This window comes from Tamandua tetradactyla, chromosome 16 (genome assembly GCF_023851605.1).
Source record: "Tamandua tetradactyla isolate mTamTet1 chromosome 16, mTamTet1.pri, whole genome shotgun sequence".
Classification (NCBI taxonomy): Eukaryota; Metazoa; Chordata; class Mammalia; order Pilosa; family Myrmecophagidae; genus Tamandua; species Tamandua tetradactyla.
The window spans coordinates 1,621,259-1,646,365 of NC_135342.1; the positions used below are offsets into that span (position 1 = coordinate 1,621,259).

Here is a 25,107-nt window from a genome sequence, read left to right on the forward strand (position 1 = left end):
ATTTCCTTCTTCAGTGCTCTTGCTTTAGGTTTAAGGTCCATAAACCCGCCTTCAATTGTAAGTTTCATAAGATATCTCCCTACATTTTCCTCTAACTGTTTTATGGTCTTAGACCTAATGTTTAGATCTTTGATCCATTTTGAGTTAACTTTTGTATAGGGTGTGAGATACGGGTCCTCTTTCATTCTTTTGCATATGGATATCCAGTTCCCTAGGCACTATTTATTGAAGAGACTGTTCTGTCCCAGGTGAGTTGGCTTGACTGCCTTATCAAAGATCAAATGTCCATAGATGAGAGGGTCTATATCTGAGCACTCTATTTGATTTCATTGGTCGATATATCTATCTTTATGCCAATACCATGCTGTTTTGACCACTGTGGCTTCATAATATGCCTTAAAGTCAGGCAGCGTGAGACCTCCAGCTTCGTTTTTTTTCCTCAAGATGTTTTTAGCAATTCAGGGCACCCTGCCCTTCCAGATAAATTTGCTTATTGGCTTTTCTATTTCTGAAAAATAAGTTGTTGGGATTTTGATTGGTATTGTGTTGAATCTGTAAATCAATTTAAGTAGAATTGCCATCTTAACTATATTTAGTCTTCCAATCCATGAACACGGTATGCCCTTCCATCTATTTAGGTCTTCTGTGATTTCTTTTAACAGTTTTTTGTAGTTTTCTTTATATAGGTTTTTTTGTCTCTTTAGTTAAATTTATTCCTAGGTATTTTATTCTTTTAGTTGCAATTGTAAATGGGATTTGTTTCTTGATTTCCCTCTCAACTTGTTCATTACTAGTGTATAGAAATGCTACAGATTTTTGAATGTTGATTTTGTAACCTGCTACTTTGCTGTACTCATTTATTAGCTCTAGTAGTTTGTTGTGGATTTTTCCGGGTTTTTGACGTATAGTATCGTATCGTCTGCGAACAGTGATAGTTTTACTTTTTCCTTTCCAATTTTGATGGCTTGTATTTCTTTTTCTTGTCTAATTGCTCTGGCTAGAACCTCCAACACAATGTTGAATAATAGTGGTGATAATGTACATCCTTGTCTTGTTCCTGATCTTAGGGGGAAAGTTTTCAATTTTTCCCCATTGAGGATGATATTAGCTGTGGGTTTTTCATATATTCCCTCTATCATTTTAAGGAAGTTCCCTTGTATTCCTATCTTTTGAAGTGTTTTCAACAGGAAAGGATGTTGAATCTTGTCAAATGCCTTCTCTGCATCAATTGAGATGATCATGTGATTTTTCTGCTTTGATTTGTTGATATGGTGTATTACATTAATTGATTTTCTTATGTTGAACCATCCTTGCATACCTGGGATGAATCCTACTTGGTCATGATGTATAATTCTTTTAATGTGTTGTTGGATACGATTTGCTAGAATTTTATTGAGGATTTTTGCATCTATATTCATTAGAGAGATTGGTCTGTAGTTTTCTTTTTTTGTAATATCTTTGCCTGGTTTTGGTATGAGGGTGATGTTGGCTTCATAGAATGAATTAGGTAGTTTTCCCTCCACTTCGATTTTTTTGAAGAGTTTGAGGAGAGTTGGTACTAATTCTTTCTGGAATGTTTGGTAGAATTCACATGTGAAGCCATCTGGTCCTGGACTTTTCTTTTTAGGAAGCTTTGAATGACTAATTCAATTTCTTTACTTGTGATTGGTTTGTTGAGGTCATCTATTTCTTCTTGAGTCAAAGCTGGTTGTTCATGCCTTTCTAGGAACTTGTTCATTTCATCTACATTGTTGTATTTATTTAGCGTAAAGTTGTTCATAGTATCCTGTTATTACCTCCTTTATTTCTGTGAGGTCAGTAGTTATGTCTCCTCTTCCATTTCTGATCTTATTTATTTGCATCCTCTCTCTTCTTTTTGTCAATCTTGATAAGGGCCCATTAATCTTATTGATTTTCTCATAGAACCAACTTCTGGTCTTGATTTTCTCTATTGTTTTCATGTTTTCAATTTCATTTATTTCTGCTCTAATCTTTGTTATTTCTTTCCTTTTGCTTGCTTTGGGGTTAGTTTGCTGTTCTTTCTCCAGTTCTTCCAAGTGGACGGTTAATTCCTGCATTTTTGCCTTTTCTTCTTTTCTGATATAGGCATTTAGGGCAATAAATTTCCCTCTTAGCACTGCCTTTGCTGCATCCCATAAGTTTTGATATGTTGTGTTTTCATTTTCATTCGCCTTGAGGTATTTAATAATTTCTCTTGCAATTTCTTCTTTGACCCACTGGTTGTTTAAGAGTGTGTTGTTGAGCCTCCACGTATTTGTGAATTTTCTGGCACTCCGCCTATTATTGATTTCCAACTTCTTTGCTTTATGATCTGAGAAAGTGTTGTGTATGATTTCAATCTTTTTAAATTTGTTAAGACTTGCTTTGTGACCCAGCATATGGTCTGTCTTTGAGAATGATCCATGAGTACTTGAGAAAAAGGTGTATCCTGCTGTTGTGGGATGTAATGTCCTATAAATGTCTGTTAAGTCTAGCTCATTTATAGTAATATTCAGATTCTCTATTTCTTTATTGATCCTTTGTCTAGATGTTTTGTCCATTGATGAGAATGGTGAATTGAAGTCTCCAACTATTATGGTATATGTGTCTATTTCCCTTTTCAGCGTTTGCAGTGTATTCCTCACGTAAATTTAGGGGCATTCCGGTTCGGTGCATAAATATTTATGATTGTTATGTCTTCTTGTTTAATTGTTCCTTTTATTAGTAGATAGTGTCCTTCTTTGTCTCTTTTAACTGTTTTACATTTGAAGTCTAATTTGTTGGATATTAGTATAGCCACTCCTGCTCTTTTCTGGTTGTTATTTGCATGAAATATCTTTTCCCAATCTTTCACTTTCAACCTATGTTTATCTTTGGGTCTCAGATGTGTTTCCTGTAGACAGCATATAGAAGGATCCTGTTTTTTAATCCATTCTGCCAGTCTATGTCTTTTGATTGGGGAATTCAGTCCATTAACATTTAGTGTTATTACTGTTTGGATAATATTTTCCTGTACCATTTTGCCTTTTGTATTATGTACATCGTATCTGATTTTCCTTCTTTCTACACTCTTCTCCATACCTCTCTCTTCTGTCTTTTCGTATCTGAATCTAGTGCTCCCTTTAGTATTTCTTGCAGAGGTGGTCTCTTGGTCACAAATTCTCTCAGTGACTTTTTGTCTGAGAATGTTTTAATTTCTCCCTCATTTTTGAAGGACAACTTTGCTGGATATAGAAGTCTTGGTTGGTAGTTTTTCTCTTTTAGTAATTTAAATATATCATCCCACTGTCTTCTAGCTTCCATGGTTTCTGCTGAGAAATCTACACATAGTCTTATTGGGTTTCCTTTGTATGTGATGGATTGTTTTTCTCTTGCTGCTTTCAAGATCCTCTCTTTCTCTTTGACCTCTGACATTCTAACTAGTAAGTGTCTTGGAGAACGCCTATTTCGGTCTATTCTCTTTGGGGTGCGCTGCACTTCTTGGATCTGTAATTTTAGGTCTTTCATAAGAGTTGGGAAATTTTCAGTGATAATTTCTTCCATTAGTTTTCCTCCTCCTTTTCCCTTCTCTTCTCCTTCTGGGACACCCACAACACATATATTTGTGCGGTTCATATTGCCCTCAGTTCCCTGATCCCCTGTTCAAATTTTTCCATTCTTTTCCCAATAGTTTCTGTTTCTTTTTGGAATTCAGATGTTCCATCCTCCAAATCACTAATTCTATCTTCTGTCTCTTTAAATCTATCGTTGTAGGTATCCATTGTTTTTTCCATCCTTTCTACTTTATCCTTCACTTCCATAAGTTCTGTGATTTGTTTTTTCAGATTTTCTATTTCTTCTTTTTGTTCAGCCCATGTCTTCTTCATGTCCTCCCTCAATTTACCGATTTTGTTTTTGAAGAGGGTTTCCATTTCTGTTCGTATATTCAGCATTAGTTGTCTCAGCTCCTATATCTCATTTGAACTATTGGTTTGTTCCTTTGACTGGGCCATATTTTCAATTTTCTGAGCGTGATCTGTTATCGTCTGCTGGCGTCTGGGCATTTAGTCAGATTTCCCTGGGTGTTGGACCCAACAGGTTGAAAGATTTTTCTTTGAAATCTCTGGGTTCTGTTTTTCTTATCCTGCCCAGTAGATGGCGCTCGTGGCACTCATTTGTCTGCCGGTCCCACCAGTAAAAGGTGCTGTGGGTCCTTTAACTTTGGAAAACTCTCGCCGTGGGGGAGGTTCGCCAGCGAAGCGGCTTGGAAGTGTGCCAGCCAGCCCAGGGATCTGAGCGCGGGGAGGGTCGCTGGGCGCCACAGCCCAGGAGAGCGCCCGTCCGAATCTCCTAGCCAGCCCGGGGCGCCAAGGCACCAGCCGCCGCAGCCTGGGAGAGTGCACCAATCCCAGCCGGACCAGGAAGCCACGTGTTTGGAAGGGACCCCGGTCACCGTTCTCCACGGTCTGGGGATCTCCGATCCAATTCTCCCAGTTGGTCTGGGGGGCCGCGCGCGCGGTGGGGGGCGCCAGCCACTGCGGCTTTAGGGGACCACCTGTCCAATTCTCCCAGCTGGCCCAGAAAGGAGGAAGGGAGGGACTCCGGCCGCTTGCCGCCCCGGCCCGGGGAAGCCCGCGCCCCTCGGTGATCTCACCAGAGCGGGTTCTCCCAGCCAGTCAGCCGTTCCAGAATGGGGTACGCTGTCTTCTTGATCTCTGTCATGGCTCCGGGAGCTGTTCTGTATCGTTTCTACTCCCCTAGTAGCTGTTCTGGAGGAGGAACTAAGACCCGCACGTCTTACTAAGCCGCCATCTTCTCCGGAAGTCCTTCCATCATTTTTTATAATTTTATGGCCACTCTTGTCTTGTCTCTTCCTATGCACATTAGTAAGTTTTTCTTTCTAAAGTCTGATGTGTTATTTATGCACAACCTCTTCAGAATGCATTTCTAAAGTGGAGGGTTTTTTTTAAAACTTTTAAAATTGTATAGTATAACATATATATAAAGCAAAGAAATAAAAAACAATAGTTTTCAAAGCACTCCTCAAAAAGTGGTTACAGAATAGATCCCAGAATTTGTCGTGACTACCGTATGATCCTCTCATGTTTTTCCTTCTAGGTGCTCCAGAATATAGGAGGTGAGAGGGCTTAAATACTTTATCATCACAATTGGCTTTTTTCCCCTCTTTTTGTGAACAATAACATATTTACAAAAAAGCTATAAATTTCAAAGCACAGCACCACAATTAGTTGTAGAACATATTTCAGACTTTGACATGGGTTACAATTTCACAATTTTAGGTTTTTACTTCTAGCTGCTCTAAAATATTGGAGACTAAAAGAGATATCAGTGTAATGATTTAAACATTCATATTCATTTGTTAAGTCCTATCTGCTATATATAATTCCATTATCATCTTTGATCTTTCCATTCCTCCCTTTGGGGTTGTTTGGGCTATGGCAATTCTAAATTTTTGATATTGGAAGAGTCTGTCACTAATATGTGGTAGGGAGATGGAACTATCTGATGTTCTGGAGAGGCTGGGCTAGGTTTCAGGACTTATCTGGACCAGGGACCCATCTGGAGGTTGTAGGTTTCTGTAAAGTTACTCTAGTGCCTGGAACTCTTGTGGAATCATATTGCCCTAGGTGTTCTTTAGATTGGCTGCAATGGTTCTGGATGGGGGCTGGCAGGGTATGATAGGTAGCAAGGTCTCACTGAAACTTAAGTAAGAGCAACCTCCAGAGTAGTCTCTCGACTCCATTTGCACTCTGTGCCACTGATACTTTACTAATTGCACTTCTTTTCCCCCTTTTGGTCAGGATGTAATTGTTGATTTCATGGTTACAGGTCTGGATTCATCCCTGAGAGTACTCTTCCAAGTTGCCAGGGAGACTTTCACCCCAGTATGTCATGTCTCAACTAGGGGAGAGGGCAGTGATTTCACTTGCAGAGTTGGGCTTAGAGAAACTGAGACCACATCTGAGCAACAACAGAAGTCCTCCAGAAGTAACTCTTAGACACGCATATGGGTAGTCTAAGCTTCTATGCTACCTACATAAGTTTCACAAGAGTAAGCCTCATGATTAAGGGAATGGCCTATTGATTTGGCTGTTCATAAAGTTTGACACTGATTCCCTGATGCTAAAGTTTAATAGTTCCATAGTCTTTCTCTGGACGGGCTCTTTCATAGTTCCAATAACAATAAAATATATTGTGCAATGATAAATGTGTTAATGCTTAATTTTCTCAGTTGCCTCAGAAATGTGTATGCACTTTCAGGGAGATTCATTGCAGTTAGGGTCTCAAGTGTATCCTTTAGGGTTTTCATAGCTGTATTTTGTAAATCTGTTATATGTACTGTTAAACTCCTTTTTAAAAAATCCTTATTACCTTCTAAGAATTCTTATTAAAAGTGGCTAAGCCATTTTCTCCATTCAAATTTGCCATTTTATCAGGTTTGTTTTTTGTTTTTGTTTTTGTTTTTTTGCATGGGCAGGCACCGGGAATTGAACCTGGGTCTCCATCATGGCAGGCGAGAACTCTGCCTGCTGTTCCACCGTGGCCCATCCCAAATTTGCCTTTTCAGATTTGACTTATTCCATCTCACTGATGTTGTTTAACTGCTCACTCTTCCTCCATCTTTCCTGTACGCTAGATACTGATGAGGTGTGATTGAGGTCTGGTCCTGATGGACATGTTTGTGATGGTGACACACCTGGAAACAAGCATGGCTGTTTCGTTAGTGCAAGGCAGCACAACCTGGGAAACATTGCAAGAGTTACATATGCCAGATGTTTGTGACACTGCAGCATAGCCCAGAGATACGCACAAGTGTATGTATACAGTGACACAACTCAGCACACTTGGGACACATGCATGCACTACATCAACAACAGAAGAGGTATTTTGACATGGAGCTCACAATTTGCTTATGCAGAGCACACCAGAGATACTTTTTTTCCTGTTTCTTAAAATATATTTTTATTGAAATATCTTCACACACCAGAAAGTCCATTCAAAGTACACAATCAATGGCTCAAATATCACATATTGTATATTCATCACCATGATCATTTTTAGAACATTTGCATCACTTTAGAAAAGTAAATAGAAGAAAGAAAAAAAAAATACATTCCACACCCCTTACCTCTCTCTCTCATTGATCACTAGTATTGCAATCTACCTAATTTTTTACCTCCTTTCCCCCTCCCCTATTATTGTTTATATATTTTTGACATTATTTTCCTCATCTTTCCCTAGTCTGGATAAAGTGAACATCAGCACAAGGTTTTCATAATCACATTGTCACATTGTAAAAGCTATATATTTATATGACTTTCTTCAAGAATCAAGGCTACTGGAATACAGCTCAACAGTATCAGGTACTTCCTTATAGCCACTCCAATATGCCATGAACTGAAAAGGAATACATGTTACAGTTACCTCCAGGATAACCTCTCTACCATGTTTGAAATCTCTCAGCCAGTGAAATTTGGTTGTTTCATTTCTCTCCTCCCCTTTTGGGCAAGAAGGTTTTCTCAATCTCGTGATGCCAGATCCTGGCTCATATGTGGAAGTCATGCCTCACATTTCCGTGGATAATTACATCCCTGGGAGTTATGTCCCAGGTCGGGGGGAGGGCAGTTATTTCACCTGCTGTGTTGGCTTATAAAGAGAGCCCACATCTGAGCAACAAAAAAGTTTTTCTGGAGGTGACTCTTAGGCATAATTATAAGTAGGTTAGCTTCTACTTTGCAGGAATGTTTCAAAAGGGCAAACTTCAAGGTTAAGGGCTCAGTGTACTAAATTGGTTGTCCACAACACTTGTGAGAATATCACACCAGAGATACTTTGAGACAAAAGTGAGTTGCAGGTCAGGTGGACAGGACAGGCTTATAATAGGGATGCCCAAGGCCCCATACATGCACAATCAGTCTTGGCCAAGGTCTCCCCAAAAGTGGGGAGGCAGACCCCTCCTGACTTGGCCCCTCCATCCTACAGGTTTGAGGGGGCCCTGTTGGTGGTCAGAACAAGGAACCAGGTGCATATCTTGGCACAAACTGAGCTGTGGTCTGACCCGAGCAGGAGCAGTGTTTGCGGGCTTTAGGGGGTGCACTGTCAGTCGCTGTGCAGTCAGGTTGGGTAAAGATTGGTCAGGTTTTTTTGAAGTATATAAGCAAACCTATTAAATTTTGGTTAGTACTGATTATGACAGGCAGAATTCACTTTTTTTTTTCGTATGGGCAGGCACCAGGAATTGAACCTGGGTCTCTGGCATGGCAGGTGAGAACTTTGCCTTCTGAGCCACCATGGTCTGCCCAGAATTCACTTTCATAAACTCCTTTATAACTCTTTATAATCATTTTATGACAAACAGAATTCATTTTCATAAACTTTTAAAGTAACTTTTTGCAATTATTCAGAACTTATAATTAAAAATGGCTATAACAAATAAAATTAATCTTCTCCAACTCTCTATTACTTTATTTAGGGCTTGAAATTCACAATGACTATAACAAATATAACTTATTTTTTAAGCTTTTTATCACCTTTTATATTCATTTTACCTATAGTTTTTATTTATTTAAACTGTATAATCAGAAGTAAATTTGATAATACATTTATAAAGCTTTTGAACCTGTATACTTCCTTTCAGTAGTAGTATTTATGCAGGGAAGGAGAGCCAGAGATCTATAATATAATGGAGGAAGGAAAGGAATTTATGTTTGGAACATGGCCAAGCATTTATATACTTTATACTTTGAACACATAAATATATTAATTTATAATACATTTAAAAATGTTTAGTTTAATTTAGCAAAAACTTACATTTTTCTTAACAGTATTTCTAACTGCTAAATAATGCCAGGAATGTGTTAATTTACAGAATTAAGATATGGTTTTTAAAAACTAGTTTAGAGTTCTGTTTGTTTAAATGCTACTTTTTTATTCAAAGATTTTATATGGGTCATTTCTATGAGACCTTTTTAGGTTATTTTTATTTCTTTGCCTTTTAAATTTTTTCAGCATTTTTATTCCTTTGTTATCTTTGTTTTTTATAGTGCCTTAATAGGTGTATATTTTAACTGGAATATAAACCCTTAGAAGCTAAGATTTATGTCTTTTTATTTATGACAGACTGGCATTAATAATGTTATTAAACTTCAAATTTTTGTACATATTGAGGTAACAAATGACTAAGTAAGGAAAGTCAGATTTTTTAAAATTTAGGTAATTAAGTTTATAAAAAATCCATTTATATTTTTATTAAACTTCGTCTTTTAAGTAGAACATACCTAAGCAGGATGAAATTGCATTTGTTTCATCATTTAATTCCTTCTGTTGTCTTTATAATATTTTAAAATTATGAAGAACTTTAGAAGTACATTGACTGTTAAGTTCTGGGAAATATACTGAGCTCATTTAATTTGTCCCAAGTTGAAATCTAGGAAGACTTCTTAATTAACTGTACAGACAGAAAGATATTAGGCTTAGAACTCATTAAGAATTTTTTTTTACTAATTTGCTATTACTATCCAGAGGTATGAGACTATACATTGAAAATGCATATGACAATAAATAGGATGTTTATTATTTGAAAAGAAAACAGAAACAGATATTTTTGAGAAGAATAAATAAAGGATTGAATATGCCATTTCATCCCATTTTTATTTTTTGTAAATAAATATTTTGTAAATAAATAATAAATTTTTATTTTTTGTAAAAATGGGATGAAGTAATACATTCAATTTTTTACTTGTAGTAGTATTTTCATTTTAAATTATAGTGAGGTCAAATTATGTTATAGAAATAAAACCTTTTTATAGACTTACAACTAAAATGCTTTTAATTTTCAATACAGCCTGAAGGTTCCCTTTTTAAAATAATTTCTGTAATTAGTAACCAGTTATGAACATTTGATTAATACAAATGTAGGAACATGCCAATTAATAACTAGACTGAACACATTAGCTAACAAATAGGCATTAAATATTTAACATACTGACTATATTAATTAACAATTAAACAGACATGAAACACTTATGACACCACATTAGAAGTGATTAGAAGGGTAGGAATTTTAGGAGGTTTTTTTGAAGGAGGCAAAGCAATAGAATAAAAAAGTTAAATTTGGAGGAGGAACTTTCAGATCATTTATTAATTGAGAGTGCCATGTTTGTGGGGCAACATTTTTGTTGTTTTAAAGGCTATTGTGGTCAAGCTGTATTGCAGAGAAAAATGTTTTTCTGGTTTTATTTTCTTCTTCTTAGTTGGAGTTTACTGAACTTGGTTTTTAGTAATTGCTAGGGCATTGCCCATGTTTGCCAGAGTAGAGGCCATGTTAAAGTGGGTCAGGGCACCACATCTAAGTCGGCCAAAGTAAATGCTGCATTAAAGCAGGTTGGGGCACCTTAGAAGCACCAAGATAAACACCAGATTGGGATGTCTCCAGTACACCAAGGTGGGGCATTTTAAGTGAGGCGTAACTACCCAGATCCATGATCCTTCGCGATGACAAAGCAGGCATCCCTGGTTTGTTACTGGAGACCAGGAGTGCATGCAGTCATTCATTTAAGGCATTCCCCCAAGCTAATTTGACTGCTGCACCAGGAAAAATGCTCCCTGAGCATCATGTCCCTGAGTGTCATGCTCCCTGATTGTGGGAGAGTTTTGACTGAGTACTCAGATTTGTAAGTGCTGAGGCTGGGGTGTCTAACATAAGCCTAAACACCACACTGAGGTGGGTTGGGATGTCCCTGGGACACCAAAAAAAAAAAAAAAACTCTTGAGGGGTGGGGGGATCTGGGCAGAAAGACATCGCTTACCCAGGGCTAAATTAATTGTAGTTGTTTGAATGCCGTGGATGTGAGCTGGCATCACATTAAGATGGTCTGAGCCGGAAACTCAAGCTGTTAATCATATGGAAACCATAGTGAACATGCCAGTTCAGCAGACAGAGTGACTGGAAGGCTGCTCCTGTAGCCCTGAGGGGCTGGAAACTCAAGCCTCAGTCTCATCTCCAAAAGAGATTGACTGGAAGGTAGTCCCATAGCCCCAAGAGGCCAGAAAGGTAAGCCTTTAGTCAGACCTTCATCCCAGGTTTTGGCACCATTTGTGTTAGGCATGAATTTGTTAAGGATTCCACATGAGACAGCGAGTTAAAGCTTAAGAGTTTATTGAGAAAGAGAAACGGATTGAAAGCAAAGGGAGAGCAGGGAGGTGGGAGCCAGTGAAACATACTAGCAAAAGAGAAATGGCTCCAACTTTTACAGCTTGTGGTTTTAAAGGAAAAACCTGATTATCTGGTCTGGCCTCTGGCAGGTGAGGTGTTAGCATGCTCATGCTTATCTATCTTGCCAGCACATCAGGTCCTGTCAAAGGAGCTACTGAGAAAGAGAAACTGAAGCATGCCAAAATAGTTCCTCTACTCAAAAACTTCTTTGTAATATGTTTTAAAACCAGGTAGTATGAGACTTCCCACTTCATTTTTTGTTTTCAAGATATTTCTAATTGTTCGGGCATCCTGCCCTTCCAATAAATTTGGGTATTGGTTTTTCTATTTATGCAAAGTGAGTTGTTGGGATTTTAATTGGTGTTGCATTGAATCTATAAATCAATTTGGGTAGAATTGACATCTTAACTCTGTTTAGTCATGTTCATACCATGAACATGGTATGCCCTTACGTTTATTTAGGTCATCCATGATTTAGCATTTCTGGTGTTTCTGTGTATAGGTCTTTTGTATCTTTAGTTAAGTTTATTCCTAAATATTTGATTCTTTTTGTTGCTATCATAGCTGGGATTTTTTTTTCTTGATTTTCTCCTCAAATTGATTATTACTAGTATTTAGAAACACTACTGATTTTGGGATATTGATCTTGTACCCTGCCACTTTGCTGTACTCATTTATTAGCTCTAGTAGCTTTGCTGTGGATTTTATGGGATTTTTTAAGTAGAGTATCATTATCATCTGCAAACAGAGTTTTACTTCTTCCTTTCCAATTTGAATGTCCTTTACTTTCTTTTTCTTGTTTAATTGCTCTGGCTAGAACTTCCAGCTCAATGTTGAATAACAGTGGTGACAGTGGGCATCCTTGTCTTGTGCCTGATCTTCGAGGGAACACTTTCAGTCTTTCCCCATTGAGGATGATGTTAGCTGTGGGTTTTTCATTTATTCCCTTTGTCATGTTGTGGAAATTCCCTTCTATTCCTATCCTTTGAAGTGTTTTTTTTTCTCAGAAAGGATGTTGAATTTTATCGAATGTTTTTTCTATATTGATCAAGATGATTGTGTGGTTTTTCCACTTTGACTTATTGATAATGCTGTATTACATTAATTGATTTTCTTGAGTTGAACTAGCCTTGCATACCTGGAATAAATCCCAATAGGCCATGGTGTATAATTCTTTATAATGTGCTGGTGGATTTGATTTGAAAGTATTTTGTTGAGGATTTTTGCATCTCTGTTCATTAGATAGATTGGTCTGTAATTTTCTTTTCTTGTAGTATTTTTGTCTGGCTTTGGTATTAGGGTGATGTTGGCTTCATAGAATGAGTTAGGTAAATTTCCCTCCTCTTTAATTTTTTTGAAGAGTTTGAACAGGATTGGTACTAATTGTTTCCTGAATGCTTGGTAGAATTCACATGTGAGGCCAACTGATCCTGGACTTTTCTTTTTGGGGAATTTCATAGTGACTGATTCAATTTCTTTACTTGTGATTAGTTTGTTGAGGTCATCTATTTCTTCTTGAGTCAATGTTGGTGATTCATGCTTTTCTAGGAAGCTGTCCCTTTAATGTACATTGTCTAGCTTTTTAGCATATAGTTGCTTATTACCTCCTTTATTTCTGTAGCATCAGTGGTTATGTCTGTTCTTCCCTTTCTGATTTTACTTATTTGCATTCTCACTTTCTCTCTTTGTCCCTCTTTTTTTTTTTTTTTTTTTTTTTTTTGGTCAGCCTACTAAGGGTCCATCGATTTTATTGATTTTCTCAAAGAATCATCTTCTGGTTTTGTTGATGTGCTCTCTTGTTTTCATATTCTCAATTTCATTTATTTCTGCTCTAATCTTCATTATTTCTTTCCTTTTGTTTGCTTTGGGGTTAGTTTGCTGTTCTTGCTCTAGCTTTTCCAGGTGAACAGTTAATTCCTTAAGTTTTGCTCTTTCTTGCTTTATAATATAGTTATTTAAGGCAATAAGTTTCCCCCTCAGCACTGCCATTGCTGCCTCAGACATTTTTTTTGATACATTGTGTTTTCATTTTCATTTTCCTTGAGATATTTACTGCACTCTCTTGTAATTTCTTCCTTGACCCACTGGCTATTTAAGAGTGTGTTGTATAGCCTCCATATATTTGCGAATTTTCTGCTTCTCTGCCTGTTACTGATTTCCTAACTTCATTCCATTATGATCCGAGAAAGTATAATTTTGTATAATTTCAATCTTTTAAAATTTATTGATTGTGTTATTTAACATCTGTTTCCTTATTGCTCCTCTGTCTGGATGTTCTATCCATTGATGAGCAGGAAATTGAAGTCTCCAATTAGTGTCTACTTCTCCTTTCAGTGTTGTCAGGGTTTTCCTCATACTATGGAGCACTCTTGTTTGGTACATAAGTAGTATTGATCATTGTTCTCTTTATGTATTGTTCCTTTTATTAATACATAGTGTCTTTCTTCATCTCTTTTAATTGTTTTACATTTGATGTCTAATTTGTCTGATATTAGTATAGCTACTCCTGCTCTTTTCTGGTTGTTGTTTGTATGAAATATCTTTTTCCAACCTTTCACTTTCAACCTGTTTTTGTCCTTGTGTCTAAAGTGAGTCTCCTGTAGACACCATATAGATGGGTCCTGTTTTTTAATCCATTCTGCCAGTCTATGTCTTTTGAGTTTAATCTATTAACATTTAATGTTATTACTGTGAAGGCAGTACTTTCTTCTACCATTTTGTCTTTCGGATTTTATATATCATCTCTAATTTTTTTTTCTCTTTTTACCTTTACTGATAGTCTTCATTTCTACACTCTTCTTCAGTTCTCTCTCCTGTCTTTTCCTATCTGTCTATAGTGCTTCCTTTAATATTTCATGTAGAACTGGTCTCTAGTCACAAATTCTTTCAGTGACTGTTTGTCTGAAACTATTTTATCTCCCTCTCATTTTCCTGAAGGACAGTTTTGCTGGTTATAGAATTATTGGTTGGCAGTTTTTCTCTTTCAGAATCTTAAATATATTATACCACTGTCTTCTCACCTCCAAGCTTTGTGCTGGGAAATCCACACATACCCTTATTGAGCTTCCCTTGTATGTGATGGATTGCTTTTCTCTTGTTGCTTTCAAGATTCCCTTTCTCTTTGATATATGACATTCTGATTAGTAAGTGTCTTGGAGTAGGTCTATTTGGATCTATTTTGGGGTACACTGCACTTCTTGAATCTGTAATTTTATGTCTTTCATAAGAGAGGGGAAATTTTCAGTGATTACTTCCTCCATTAGTCTTTCTTCTCTTTTGCCCTTCTCTGCTCCTTCTGGGACACGCTAATATGTATATTCATGTGCTTCATGTCATTCAATTCCCTGAGACCCTGCTCATATTTTTCCATTCTTTTCCCTATATTTTCTTGTGTGTCCTATTATATGAGACATATGATAAATGTCTCATCCTTTAGTTCACTAATCCTTTCTTCTGCCTCTTCAAGTCTTTTGTTGTAGGTCTGCAGTGTTTTTCTGTTTCGTTTTGGGTGCATGGTCTTGAACCTGGGTCTCCCACATGAAAGGCGAGCTTTCTACCACTGAACCACCCATGCACTCTGTGGGGGTTTTTTTTCTCATGTTTTCTGTTGTGCCTTTCATTCCCATAAATTCTGCAATTCGTTTTTTCAAACTTTCAAGTTCTTTTGTTTGCCCAGTGTCTTCTTTATATCCTCACTCAACTCGCTGATTTGATTTTTGATGAAATTTTGCATGTCTCTTTGAACATCCTGAATTAGTTATTTCAACTCCTGCATCTCACTTGAATAGTTGGTTTGTTCCTTTGACTAGGCCATATCTTTGATTTTCCTAGTATGACTCATTTTTTGCTGGTGTCTAGGCATTTGATTTTTTTAATTAGTTTATTCTGGAGGTTGTTTTCACTCTTTTACCTGGATCTTCTTGCTGGTCAGCCTTGTTATATATCTGTTCTTTGACATTCAGTTCAACTTATTCTAGACCTCTAGCTAGATTCTGTTTAGCTGATGAGAATTTTTCAGTCTTGTTTTTGTATTTCTTCCTCTGCCTATATGGAATCATTATTTTAAGAGGGTATCCTCAGATGTGATAGACCCCAATCAGATTTTCTGAGACCAGACGGGCCCATGTCTCAAGAGGAAAGAGTAACCAGTATCAAGTTTCTTAAGGGTGAGACCAGAAAGTTGTCAGATTTTCCTGTGTAGCCTCTAGACTGTGCTTCTCCTACCCTTCCCAGCACGTGGCACTTGTCTGCCTGCAGCTTTTCACCTGCAGATAGTGATGCAGTGCTTTTAATTACAGCAGCCTCTCCCTGCCAGGGGTGTGGTTGAGACCAAGGGTGAGGTAGTAGGTGGGCTTTGACTGCTTCTGTTTTCCATCTCCTAGGGCCTGAATTCTCTTAAGAAGGGATTCCACTTGAGCTGGGCCCCACCCCCCTTTTCTTGGGAAGGATACACCCTTTAGGGAATTATCCCCATTCACCTATTTAATTTTTCTTTCAGACATCCTTTAATTCCACCCTTATCTGGGGAAATGCTGGGGCCTGAGAGTGTTTGCAGTTCTCTCTAATGAGCTGTTGAGTTAAAAAAAAAAAAAAAAAAGAAAAGCCTTTTCAGAGCGATATCCTTGCTCCCTGGGTTTGCCAATCAAGAGCTGGAGTTGGTAGTGGCTCTTTGTGCCCCAGGGTCTATATACCTCTTTTTCTTGGGACCCAGCCCTTTTCCAGTATTTTTTACTGACCAACTCAAAAAGTCTGTGTTTAAATATTTTTTTGTCAGCCCTGCCCCCTCTCTGCCAGGGTGAAAACCTCTGGTTCTTTTAGTGCTTACCCCGGGCTTATCTGTGCTTGGGGCCTGTTTAAGCAGCCCAAATTTGTTAATTAATTCCACAACTGGAGGTTGATTGAGCTAACTCCTTGCTACTAGTAAAGTCTGTTTCATTTCCCCTTGGGGAATGAGCCTGCCTTGCTCATGGGGGGAGGGGTACTGGCCTCTAAAGCTTGGGAGACTTTCAGTTCTGTTTGGGTTCTCAGCTGTTCCACCTGTTCCAGACTGCTGTATGATGTGTGTTCAGTCACTGATGTCCCCCAAGCAGTTGTTACACATAGTTCCTAGCTGTTAACTAGCTGATGTGGAGGACAAACTAAATTCCACACTTCACTAAGCTGCCAACTTGCCCTGCCTCTCAAGGTGCAGTCTTAAGTACCCAGCTTGGTGCATGTTTTATCTGTGTCCTGTTGGTTTGATGCCACCTGGATCAATGGATGGAGCATTCCCAGTCTCCCATAGACTCCATCCACCCTCTCCCAGTCAGTTTCCTTCCAAAGGCACCACTGTCCTGACTTCCATCCCCATAAATTAGATTGGCCCCTTCTTTTTTTAAAAATATTTTTATTGACAAATCTTCACACATATACATTCCATATATGATGTACAATCAGTGGCTCACAGTATTATCACATAGTTGTGTATTCATCACCATGATCACTTTTTAGAACATTTGTATCACTCCAGAAAAAGAAGAGAAAAAAAAAACACCTCATACACTAGTATTTCCATTTACCCAATTAATTTTTCCCTTTGTCCCTCCCTATTTACTTCTTATTCATATTTTTAAAATTCATCTCTCCATACCCTATATAGAAGAAGCATCAGACACAAGATTTTCACAATCACACTGTCATATTGTAAAAGTTATGTTTTCATACAATTGTCTTCAAGAACCAAGGCTACGGGAACACAGCTCAACAGTTTCAGGTACTTCCCTCCAGCCACAACAATACTACATAAACTAAAAAGGGATGTCTATATAATACATAAGAATGACCTGCAGGATAACCTCTCGACTCTGTGTGAAATCTCTCAGCCACTGAAACTTTCTTTTGTCTCTCTCTTCCCTCTTTTGGTTGAGAAGGTTTTCTCATTCTCATGATGCTGGATCCTGGCTCATCACAGGATTTTTGTCCCGTGTTGCCAGGGAGATTTACACCTCTGGGAGTTATGTCCCATGTAGACGGGGAGGGCAGTGAGTTCACCTACTGAGTTGGCTTAGAGAGAGAGAGAGGCCACATTTGAGCCACAAAGGACATTCTCTGGGGGTGACTTAGGCCTAATTTTAAATAGACTTAGCCTATCCTTTTCAGGAATAAGTTTCATAGGGGTGAACCCCAAGATCGAGGGCTTGGCCTATTGATTTGGTTATCTCCACTGCTTGTGAGAGTTTCAGGAATTCCCCAAGTTGGGAAGTTGAATATTTCCTCCTTTCTCCCCACTCCCCCAATGGGACTTTGCAAATATTTCTTTATTCATTGCCCACATTACTCTGGGATACATCAGGTTGGCCCCTTCTTGAATGTACATTAGGTGGAATCAAATGGTTTTCCTGCTTTGTGCCTGATGTCCTTCATGCAACATTATGTTTGTGAGGTTCACAGTGCAAGGATTAATTTCTGTCCTGAGACTGGCCTGCCTTATACAGATTCCCTTTATCTCAGTTTGCACCTTCACAAATAGAAACTTCAGGAGGAATCATGACATAGTTTGTAAACACTGGTCTTTGATTAACATGTCTGTGATGCCCTGTTGAACAGTTACCAGCAGAATAAGGCAAAGAGCCCATTGCAGTGAGTTTCTCAGGAAGCTAAATTAGCTCAAGTTTGAAATGTGCCTTAATTGCAGGATGATTTCCTCTTCCTTCTTGGTGGTAAAAGTCTTTCCTTTTATGGAATCATGCTGAGAATCAGTATAGTTAATATCTATGTTAATGTCCTCATTCACCCCAGACATGGCATAGGTTTCCCAATTTCTCATATTTGTGTTTCCTTAAATGCACAAGTCTGAGAATCTCATGGCTGTGTGTGAAAGAGGTGTGCATCCATACAGTGTCAGGTTTTGTAGGATGGAGGTTAAGGGGAAATGGTACTGTGTGGACAGGCAGCACTGCCCTCTGTACCTTTGGGGCCCAGGAATTGTGTTTGTGCTTTCAATCTCCTTTTTTTTTTTTCTGGAGTTGGATTGCAACCCAAGAAAATGAAAGGAGAAAAAAAAATCTTTTAATTTTTCTTTACAAAGCAATAATAAAGTAAACTATCCCTTCCCTCCCAGCAATATCAACCATTCCTCAAATTAGCACTCCCCTATCTTGTTACATGAAACACTTCTTTCTTTAAAAGTTACACGTTAGCCCAAAATATCACTTTCAGCACTTTCTTTGCAGCACTTTCTTTGCATACATGGGAACAGCATCATCCTGAAATGTGACTCCTTCCAAATACCATCCTCTAGAAACAGGTTCTTTTTTGTCTTTACCGAAACACTTATGTCCTCTTCCTCTGGGAACAGGGTGCCCTGTTTCCAAGTCAGAACTAATCTTCCTGCTGGAGCACAGACATGAACTATGAATGGTAAAGAACAGCCTATCCCAGAGCACCTTGCCACGTGGGTGGCCAGGAACAGGCAGGTGGGGGACACTGCAGCCTACTAACTAGGAGGGAGCATTGCCTCTGAAATTCCAAGGGAAGCTTGTGACATTCCTGGCCCTTCAGCCTCTCATCCCTCTGTCTTGCTGTATCAGTTTGAAGCTCTTATGTACCCTGGAAAAGCCATGTCCTTTATCCTTCATTCAGTATTTTTGGGTGGGTTCTTTTTGATGGTTTCCATGGAGATGTGGCCTCACCCATTCAAGTTGGGGTTGCTTACTGGAGTCCTTTAAGAGGGAACCATTTTGGAATAAGATTTATAACAAACAGAGCCTACAAAGCCAGAGACTTTTGGAGATGCAGAAAGAATACATCCCTGGGGAAGCCTTATGAAATGAGAAGAGAAAGGTAGCAGATGTCACCATGTGCCTTCCTAGCTGACAGAGGGCTGGATCCATTGGCCTTTTTTGACTCAAGGTATCTTTCCCAGGATGCATAGTTTGGACATTTTCACAGCCTTGGAACTGTGAACTTGCAACTTAAATTCCCCTTTTAAAAAGCCATTCAATTTCTGGTATATTGCCTTCTGATACCTTTTTGTAAACTAAAACACCTGCCATTCCATCACTCTGTTCACTGCTACTGAGGAAGGGATGGGGTATGCTCTCTTTAGACTTAAAGCCTGTCTTTTCCTCTCTCCAGCCTTGTGCCCTGGGGAAATGGCATGATCTTGTTGTGCCTCGATGTTTAAGACAGGCCAAGTTAATGCCAGAGGGTAAGAAAGATCAACCCTCAAATCTTGGTGGCTTAGCACAGGAAGTTTTTCTTGCCTCTCATTCATGCTATGGTCCGTATAAGTCAGCAGGGTGCTCTGTCCCACACATGTAGGAACTCAGGGGCCTTTTCTCATCAGCATTTGGCTTTAAGACTTCCCTGGTTTCATCAGGCTACAGCAGAAATGAGGGGAGAGGAGTGACACCCATATAAGCCTTTGCCACTCATGCTGTTGACATGAAGTAGGCACTTGACTATACTTGGGTGCTCAGGGAAGTGAGTTAGGTTGTGCCAAGGTGAAGATCAAATGGGTCTGTTATACTCAGGAGTATGTTTGAAAAATCATACTCCTAATAGTGCCTATGCTATGGGGTTGAGGGATTGGAACTGCTTAGCACAGGGTCTGAGATACAGTAGGTGGCTCAATCAGACTTAGCTGTTGGTGTTGATGTTACACACACGTATATATTTATATGATGTTAATCATAATGAATAATAGTAGTAGCATGTTTCTTCCTCAACTCAGAAGAAAGTAGCCTTTCTTTCTCTACTGATTACATTCTCCATTTATACTCTGCATCACATCTTTCTCACCATCTATCTATCCATGCATACATTGTTCTTTTTGTTAGTCAGACACTCATTATCAGTCTTTGCTCTGTCTTCCTGTCTCTCCTGTGAAGCTGCAACATGTCATTCAGCCTTATGTGCCCCAGATCCTTCTAGGCTGCTAAGGGCACATTGAGCCATCACCAAGTTGACTGATAGTACCACGGAGTCATGGTCTCCCTGGAGGTGCCTTGTTCTATGCAGCCAGGTAGTGTGTATTTCTATCCAATCAATCCCTCCTTAGCCCTTTGATCACAGACATTCAGCCTTCCTCAATCCTAGATTTCCAAATGAATGTCTCAAAAGCACCTCAGACTCCTCATGCCTGTGAAGGCCCTCATAATCTTGCCCACTCCTCCCACCTACACTTTTTTAGTGATGGATCTTGCTTTCCGAGATGCTGAGAAGGTTGTAAGCAATATTGAACAACCCCTGTGCATCTCCCTTTCCATCAGACCACACATCCAGCTAAGCCTCAAGTCCTGACCATTTTACATGGTCTGTATCTCCAGAATCATCACCTCTATGAGCTCCACCACTGACATGCAAGCTGCCACTAGTTCTTCATTTCATGATTACCAACATACTCCTAACTGGTTTTCCCATGTCTGCTCAGTGCTTTTGGTCAGCTCTGTCTCCTGCATCTGCTCCTGTAGCCACTAAAACTTAATTCCAATCTTTCAATATTCCTCCAGCCTCTGATGTCTCAGCCAAAGACTAAGTTGAAAATAAAGATGATATACTTCTTGCTCTTCAACCAGGATAGCCCCTTCTGCATGTGATTCTTCCCTGCAGCTTCTGTTCTTGCCTCCGGAGAAGAGGTTTTGCTCCTGGCCATGACCAGTTTCTCTACCAGCATCTAGAGCTCACCTTTTCCTGCCTTCTTGAGAATTCTTCTCGTATTTTTTCCTTGTTTGTCATGGCTTCTAGTTGGTGTGCAACCAAGCTTCATAGGGGAGTTATATCATTCTCGGGAGAGATATCTACACAGGACTTCCATACCCTCCTCCTTTATTCTTTATTTTTTCATTTTATTAACTGAGATGTAACTGATGTATGCTAATGTACATAAATCTTAAGGGATTAATGTGAAGTATTGTTACATATGTATTAACCTGTATAATTGCCACCCAGCTCAAGACAGACTTGTTTCCTGTCTCTTGGGAGGCCCTTTTTTGTCCAATGAAGGTAACCAGTATTTCACCGTTGCTTAGTTTTGACTGTTCTTCCATGGATATAAATGGAACTTCACAGTGTGTTCTCTGCCATGCCTGTCTTCTCTTGATTATTGTTATATCTCTGAAATTGACTCATCTAGTAACATATAATTGGATTCATTCATTCTCAATATTCTATACTAGTATCTCATTGAAGTGATAGATTGGAATTTCTTTATCCCTTTTGTTGATGGAATTTGGGTTGTGTGTTTTATTCTCTTTTGAAGATAACTGTTATGAGTATTCTTGTGTGTATATATATTTTTTGCACTTTGAATTTTGGCTGGCATAAATTTTTTAAAGGCGGTTTTATTGAGAAAAATTCATGTACCATACAATTCATCTAAATCAGTGTCTTCTAGTATGTTCACAGAGTTGTGCATTCGTTACCACAATCAATTCTAGAACATTTTCACCCTAAGATGGTTCACTATATGATACAATCCCATGTTTCATCCTCTGACTTTCCTTCTATTGTTGGACATGACCCTAAACTTTCCCTTTGAATCACAGTTGCACCCACATATCATTGCTATTAACTGCAGCAATGCTACCATCACCTCTATCCATTTCCAAGTGTATAATCAACCTTATTACCAGTTCTGTACAAATTAAGTGTCAGCTCCCTATTCTCTGCCCTCATTCCATTTTCTGATGACCTATGTTCTATATATTAGCACTATGAGTTTGCTAGTTATGTTTAGTTCATATTAGTGAAGACATAAAATATTTGTGCTTATGTATTTGACATATTTCACTGAACATAATGTCTCAAATTCAGTCATGTATTCATATGCATCATGACTTTTTTTTTCATACAGCTGCATTATATTCCATTGTGTGTATATATTACATTTAGTTTATTCATTTAGCAGTTGATGGTGCCTGAGTTTTTCTGTCTTTTAGCAATTGTGTATAATGGTACTATGACCATCAGTGTGCAAATGTCTATTTGAGTGCCTGCTTTTAGTTCTTCTGAGTATACACCTAATAGTAGCAGGATTGCCAGATGCTTTGTCCGTTCTCTACCTAGCTTCCTGAGGAACTGCCAAATTGTCTTCTACAGTGGTTCTACCATTCTACATTCCCACCAACAATGAATAAGTGTTCCTGTTTCTCCATGTCCTCTCCAGTATTTGTAGTTTGCTGTTTTTTTTAATAGAGACCATTCTAGTAGGTATGAAATATCTCACTGTAGTTTTGCATTGCATTTTCCTAATAGTGAGTGATGTTGAACATCTTTTCCTGTGCTTTTTAGCCATTTGTATATCCTCTTTGAAAACTGTTCATGTCTGTAGACCATATTTTAAATTGGGTTGTTTGTCTTTTTTATCATTGAGTTGTAGGATCTCTTTATATATCCTGGATATTAAACCTTTTTTTTTTTTTTTTGATATTTGGCTTCCAAATACTTTATCCCATTAAGTAGGCTTCCTTTTCAACCTCTTGACAAAGCCCTCTGAAGCATAGAAGTATTCAGTTTTGAGGAGGTGCCATTTATATATTATTCCTTTCCTTCCTTGTGCTTTGACTATAAAGTCTGAGAAACCACCTTCCGCAAGATTGGGAAGATGCTTCCCTACATTTTCTAGGAGTTTTATGGTACTAGCTTTCATATTTGGGTCTTTGATGTGCTTTGATTTAACCTGTGTATAAGGTATGACATTCATTTCTTTGTATGTGGATATCCAGTTCTCCCAGCACCATATGTTGAAGAGACTGCTCTGTTCCAGTAGGGTGATTGGAGGCCTTGTCATTTCTGAACTCATTTTGATTAGATTTCATTGGTCAGTATGTTTATCTTTATGACAATACTGTGTTGTTTTTACTGCTATAGCTTTGTAATATGCTCTAAAGTCAGGAAATGAGAGTTCTCAAACTTCATTTTTTTTTCAAATGTTTTTGGCTATTTGAGACCACTCACACTTTGAAATAAATTTAGTAGTTGCCTTTTTCCAATTCTACAAGGTAGGCTGTTGGAATTTTGATTGGGGTTGCATTGAATATATAAGTCAGTTTGGGTAGAATCAACATTTTAAGAATATTTAGCCTTCCAGTCCATGAACTTGGACTTTCCTTCTGTTTATTTTGGTCTTTGATTTGTTTTTGCAGTGCTCTGTAGTTTTCTGAATACAGGTCCTTTACATCCTCGTTAAGTTTCTTCTTAGATATTTGATTCTTTTAGCTGCTATTGTAAATGGATTTTTTTTCTGGATTTCCTTTTGAGATAGCTTATTGCTAGTGTATAGGAATACCACTGATTTTTGCATGTTGATCTTGTATTCCACCCCTTTGCTGAACTTGTTTATTAGTTTGGTAGCTTTGCTATAGTTTGGGGCTTTATAAATATACAGTCATGCCATCTGCATATACTGAAAGTTTTACTTCTTTTTTTCTGGCTTGGGCAACTTTTCTTTCTTTGTCTTACCTAATTGCTGTAGCTAGAACTTATAGCACAATGTCGAGTAACGGTGGTAACAGTGGGCATCCATGTTTTGTTCCCGATCTTAGAAGGAAATTTTCAGAATGTCACCACCATTGAGTATGATGTTAACTGTGGATTTTTCATATACACATTTTATTGTGTTGAGGAAGGTTCCTTCTGTTACTTTCAAAGTGTTTTTATCAAGAAGGGATGCTGAATTTTGTCAGATGCCTTTTCTGCAGCAATTGAGATGATCATATGGTTCTTCTCTTTCAATTTGTTAAAGTGCTGTATTAAATAAATTGATTTTCTTGTGTTGAACCACCCTTGCAAACCTGGGATAAAGACCACTTGATCATGTTGTATAATTCTTTTAATTTGCAGTTGGTTTGATTTGTAAGTATTATGTTGAAGTTTTTGGCATCTGTATTCTTTAGAGAGCTTGGTCTTTGATTTTCTTTTCTTGTTTCTTTATCTGCTTTTGGTATTAGGGTGATCTGGCTTCATAGAACAAGTTAGATAGCGTGTTTTCCTCTTCAATTTTTTGGAAGCATTTAAGCAGAGATTGGTATTAATTCTTCTTGAAATGATTGGAAAAATTTACTTGTGAAGCCTTCTGGCCTAGGCTTTTCTTTGTTAGGAGGTTTATTTTAAATGCAATTTTATTGAAATATATTCATGCATCAAACAAAGAATTTGAAATATACAGTCAGTGGCTCACAGTATTGTCACATAGTTGTGCATTCATCAGTATGATCAGTTTTAAATTATTTTCATTACTTCAGAAAAGAAGTAAAAATAAAAAATAAAACTCACATCCTCCCATATACCTTTATTCTGGCTCCTCACCATTTTTTTTTCTTTTTGTATGCTGTGTTGTGGGGGTCACATTTCATTCTTTTTCCATGTGACTATCCCATTATTGCAACACCATTTGTTGAGAATAAATTTTTTTTGGGGGGGAAGTGCACCAGCTGGGAATCAAACCCAGGTCTTCCACATGTCAGGCAAGAATTATACTACTGAATTACCCTTATACTCCCCTCCCCACCATTTTTGACCCATAGTATTAGTGCGGCACTTTTCTAGTTTGTAAGCTTCTGGGATACAATATACCAGAAATGGTACAGCTTTTAAAAAGGGGGAATTTATTAACTTAACAGAACTCAGGTTGTGTTCTGAGGCCATTAAAATGCCCAAATTAAGGCAACATTATAAAAATATGCAAATTAAGGCATCTAAGGAAAAATACCTCAGTTGAAGAAGGCCAATGATGTTTGGGGTTTCTCTCTCAGCTGGAAAGGCACATGGCAATGTCTACTAGCTTTCTCTCCAGGCTGCTTCATCGGCTTCCCTGGGGTGTTTTCTTTTTTCATCTCCAGTGGTCGCTGGCTGTATGGGTTCTGTTGGCTCTAGTGGCTTTAAAGCTTTTTCAAAAAATGGTTCCCTCTTAA

The 25,107-nt window shown here is 38.2% G+C and overlaps 1 protein-coding gene across 1 annotated transcript in view; it reads right to left on the reverse strand.

Moving 5' to 3' along the window:
- Nucleotides 1-25,107, reverse strand: part of LOC143658530 (zinc finger protein 671-like) — a 526,356-nt gene that overhangs the window by 403,184 nt on the left and 98,065 nt on the right. The gene's annotated exons all lie outside the window — the stretch shown is intronic.